Below are 5,242 nucleotides of genomic sequence, written 5' to 3' on the forward strand. Positions count from 1 at the left end.
GATAAGTGAACAAATAATAGAGAGGTTGAAATATGGAAGGACATTACTGGAATGCAGAGCAGGTTTTGGAGCTAATTTGGAGGATTTATTTTTAGTTGTAATTTTATAAATAAATATTAAACACTGTAGAATATGTACATTTTAAGCTTTAAGTCACAGCAATGAAAAAATAAGCTTTTGTGACTCTGTTCACATATAACACTGGGTTTCTATAATGCTCATATAAAGGCAACTACAATATTATATTATATTATATTATATTATATTATATTATTATATTACTTTACATTTCCCTTCCACCCTGCCATGGGGTAGTACTAGTCAACTATGGATGAATATATTCTATTATATTACAAAGATAATATGAGGGCAAGTATGACATTAAACACATTTATTTGATAAATAGTATGTAGCAGTAACACATTTCAATGAAGATGTTAAGCTCGAAATTTTTTAAGGTAAACAGGATAGGTATTAATTTTTTTTTTTTAATATATTTTTCTGATTTTGTACTTTTCCTCTTTCCTTGTCTTATAAGAATACCAAAAATTATGTTTTTGTCCCAACTGTAGATTGACTACTTAGCTATCCTTCTATCCCTGGAGTGTTTCTGTCATTTTCTTTTATTGTATTATAACTGTGACATTTTTGTTAACATACATTCATCACCAATTACCTGTGACACCTGTGGATACCACATGCAGAATGGAAATCTTTTTAAATGAGCAGTCTGATTAAATAGAGTTGATATACGCTGATTATGAGAAATATGCCTTCTAAAAAGGAGAAGCCAGATAAATTCACACACACACACACACACAATATAGCCTTGGCTGGTGTGACTCAGTTGGTTGAGCATTGTCCCATGTACTAGGAGGTCACCAGTTCGATTCCAGTCAAAGCACATGCCCAGGCTGTGGGCTTGATACCCAGTAGGGGGGCGTGCTGGAGGCAGCCAATCGATTTTTCTCTCTCTCATTGATGTTTCTCTTCCTTTCTCTCTAAAATCAATAAAAAACATTTAAAAAAGTTATATAGACAAAGGCCCAAAGTGACTACAAAACTGGCTCTTGCTAAAGAGTGTGTTGTGTAAGTTGTGCGCACACATCATCAAATGAAGCAGCGGTTGGGCACTCTTCCCAGCCATTTCAGTGCTGACTCTCCACATACCATGCACACGTTCAGTGGCCCAGGTTGTTGTGGTGACCGGGTGAACCTGATATCTCTCAGTCCTCACCTCCACCTTGTAGTGAAGAGACACTGCCATTGGGAAAATGCAAATATTTATGCTCAGGTCTAATAATTTCAACATGTAGCCAGGGCTTATAGCATTCTTCGTCTCTGAATGAATAGCTTTTGATTGACTCAATTAGAAAGCAAAGTCACAAAATCATAGGCATCATAGTTAGAAATGGCCATAGAGATTATTGTTTTTTAAAGCCTCTCCTTTAAGAGATAAGGATATCAATACATAGATAAGTAACGTGACTTCCCCAAGGTCACACAGGAAGTTAATGGCAGGACTAGGACCGTATTCACATATCCTCAGTGCTCTCTGCTTTTGCCACACTTTTCTCCCCTTGTTCCACATTCCGTTTATTGTAAACTGATTTAGAGGAAACCCACTTGATAAACTAGCACAAATTTTAAACAGCATGAGAAATTAATTAATAATTATATACATATATGTAGTATTTTCATAATTTCATATTTCATGTAAATTATGTTAAGGCTTATTATAGACTAAATTGTGCCCCCAGCCCCCAACTTTATACATTGAAGCCCTAACCCTCAGTGTGACTATATCTGGAGACCGCCTTTAAGGAAGTCATTAAGGTTAAATGAGGTCAGCAGGGCAGGGCCCTAACTCTGTAGGACTGGTGTCCTTAGAAGGTGAGAAGGACACATCAGAAAGGCCATGAGGTGACACAGCAAAAAGACAGCCACGTGCAAGCCGAGGAGAGAGGCTTCAGGACAAATGAACCCTGCCAACACCTTGGTCTTGGACTTCCAGCTTCTAGAACTGTGAGAAAATACGTTTCTGTTGTGTAAGCCACCCCAACTGTAGTGTTTTGCTATGGCAAACCTAATGCAGACTAATGCAGGACAGGTTCAAGATCAAGTGTTATACTTAAGAACGCTTTAAAAATCAACTCATTTTTTCCTTGTTTCTGATACTAAATGCTAGAAATAAAGATATCACTTTTTGTCCTTAGTAGGATTGTTGTTTTGGTAAAGAACTAAAATTCTCAAACCCTCTTTTTTGAATAAGAAACACTATTCTGTTTGGCTAGACTCATCCATCATAAGTGAATTACTGCTCTCATGGTAGAAAGGTTGCACCCAACAGTGCATCTCTTGAGACCATTCCATTCTTCCATCACCTTTTTTCAGTCTCCACCACACTGCGGTTGTTTTTACCATCATATTTTTGTTAAAGAGTAAAAGGAGGTGAGGACAGATAATGAAGTAGAGGTCCGTGTTTGTCAAGGAGAAATTCATAGTTGTCAGTAAAAATTCAACTCCCAGTCTGGTTTGGAAAATGACCACCAATTTCAGCGCCTTGGTGTGAGGAATATTGGATTTGTAACATTATCTGTTTCACACCCTCATCACCATCCTAACAGCTCATACCTTCATTTCATGAGTGAGTCACCAGAAGGACTGTGGTGGGGTAAAGTTTTGAGATGAGCTGGCTGCAGCCTTCCCTCTTGGCTGTGAGTAAAAAAACACCATAATAACTGAGGCTGCTTTGAGTTAGTCTCCATGTGATTCTGGCTCCCTGTTCCCTACTCCATGATATCAAACTCTTTTGTCTGGATTTTGCTGTTCCTCAGCTTGTCTGTCTCACCCAATTCACCCAGACTGATGTCACAAGACTCCTTAGTACCAATTTCACCCATTGGGATCACCTTTGCTGATCTTCTCCACAGAAACACCCCCCCCCCCATCTAAATTCTGCCAGTTTGCAAAGTTCACCTGAAGTCCCACCTTCTCTAAGAAACCAATGAATCCAATCTTCTCGATCTTTGCTTTTCCCAAACTTCTTTTACAATTTATCATTACCACATAATTAGTACCTTATTATACTCTTTGATCCATACATTATCTGTTTTTAACTCTATGCTGGTAGCTGGTAGCTATGTAGAAGCATGAGGAAAAATTACAGATTTTAGAAACAGACAGAATGGGTTGAAATCCCCGATCTGCCATTCAGTGACTTGGGTAAGTTACCTAACCTTCCTAAACCTATGACTTTGTCTGTAATCAGGGGTAATAGTAACCACTTTCTAGTGTTCTTGTAAGAATTAAGCTAAATAAGATTATGAATATGGTATGTTTTCTTCATGTATATTAGTCTGTTTTCCCCCCACTGTTAAATTTATGTAGACTTTTTCGATCTACAAAGCTGTTTTCTTATATATTCTATAATTTATGAGCTCTTCCCTCTGTGGGATGACTCTAAAGACTCTCTGTGGATGGGAAGTAAGTTAACTATGTTTTTTTATCCTGAGACTACCAGAGGAAGCACAGTCCTAACCGGGGCAGTTTTAAGCATAAGGCTGGCTGAAACTTCAATTACCCTCTGCAGAAGAGAGAAGGAGGAAGCTAGCAGCAATGCAAGGAAGCTGGGGAAGCTAATGAGCTATACAACTGGCTCCTTGAGGGACCTCGGTTTGCCCAATACCAAGTCACCATTTGATCAAGGTATAGTACCCTAGCAGGTATACAGTCGTCCCTCGCCACTTCACGCTTCGACTTTTGTGGCCTCACTCTATCGTGGTTTTTTCAAATATATTCATTAAAAAGTTGATCGAGACAGTGAAAATGATACAGCATGTGCTCAGTTGTCTGAGTCAATTATACACCCCTGTATTCCAATTAAAATTAAAATTACTGTACATATGAACTGTAGGCCTATGTATTCGAGCACCCCAGGAATCCTTCAACACCAGGTGCAACCACTCGACCACTCCTTGTGTGTGGGCAATAACTTTTTTCCAAAAAATCGGGTGTGGTGAAACCAGCCAATCAGAGCATGCTGTTCACTGACTGGCTATCCTATCCTCTTCCTATCCTGGCCACTGATTGGCTCAGCCTCATGCAATTTTGTTTCTCTCATACACGCTTCAACATCACTATTCATCAGAAGCATCTTTGCTCTTGTAAGTGTTTGCGATTTATGAGAACTTGTATCTAAGCCCCACGATGGCTCCTAAACGTGCTGCTTCTTCCAAGCCTTCTGACGATGAAACTAAGCACTGGAGGAAGATGCTTACCTTCCAGGACAAGATGAAACTCTTGGATATGATCAAAGATGGCAACAAAATCGTGAAGGTTGCCCGCCATTACGACTTGAATGAGTCTACCATTCGCTCCATCCATAAAGATGAAAAGAACTTCCATGCAACGGCTACTGCCTCTTTCAACAAGGAAGCAAAGCGTGTCATGACAAGTCGTAATAAGTTCACAGTGAAAACGAAGTCTGCCCTAGCCGTTTGGATCAGTGACAGCCGCAAGAAAAACATCGCGTTGGATTCGCTGGTCATCCGGGAGAAGGCGAGGCAGCTCTATCAGTGCTTAACAGCAGATGAACCTCAACCAGGACCCTCTTCTGCAATGTTCATGGATTTCATGGTGAGCAAGGGTTGGTTAGAGAATTCCAGAAGAGGTATCATCTGAAGAGTGTCACTCTCCACGGAGAAGCTGCCTCTGCTGACCAGCCTGCAGTAGAGGACTACGTGAACAACACATTCCAGAAGAATCTGGTGTAGATGACTAAGTCTGTGAGTGAGGAGGAGGAAGAGCAGCCAAAGGTTCCTGGGGGTCAGGAGGAAGAAGTTGGTCTTACACTTGATCATCTCTCGCAAGTTGTGAGAAGTATTAAGATAGTATAGGACATGATTGGCGAATGGGACCCACAAATGATGTGTGCATTGTGGTTCTGGAATGCACTTGATGGAGCGATAGAACCCTACAAAAGCCTCCTCACGCATATGAAAAGACAGAGCCAGCAACTGCCTGTCACGATGTTCTTCAGCCACACACCCAGACACCCACTGCCTGCTCCTAGTGCTCCTTCAGCAGAAGACGACGACGACGCACCTGCTGAAGATACTGCACCACCTGAAGACTCTCCTACTGAGGTCCTGCCTTCAGAGGAGCAGTAACCTTGCTCTTCTTTGCTGTCAGAACATCTCTTCATCTTCATCGCTTCATCATCAAACAAGTTGCACTATTT

Source organism: Molossus molossus, unplaced genomic scaffold, assembly GCF_014108415.1.
Source record: "Molossus molossus isolate mMolMol1 unplaced genomic scaffold, mMolMol1.p scaffold_m16_p_5, whole genome shotgun sequence".
Classification (NCBI taxonomy): Eukaryota; Metazoa; Chordata; class Mammalia; order Chiroptera; family Molossidae; genus Molossus; species Molossus molossus.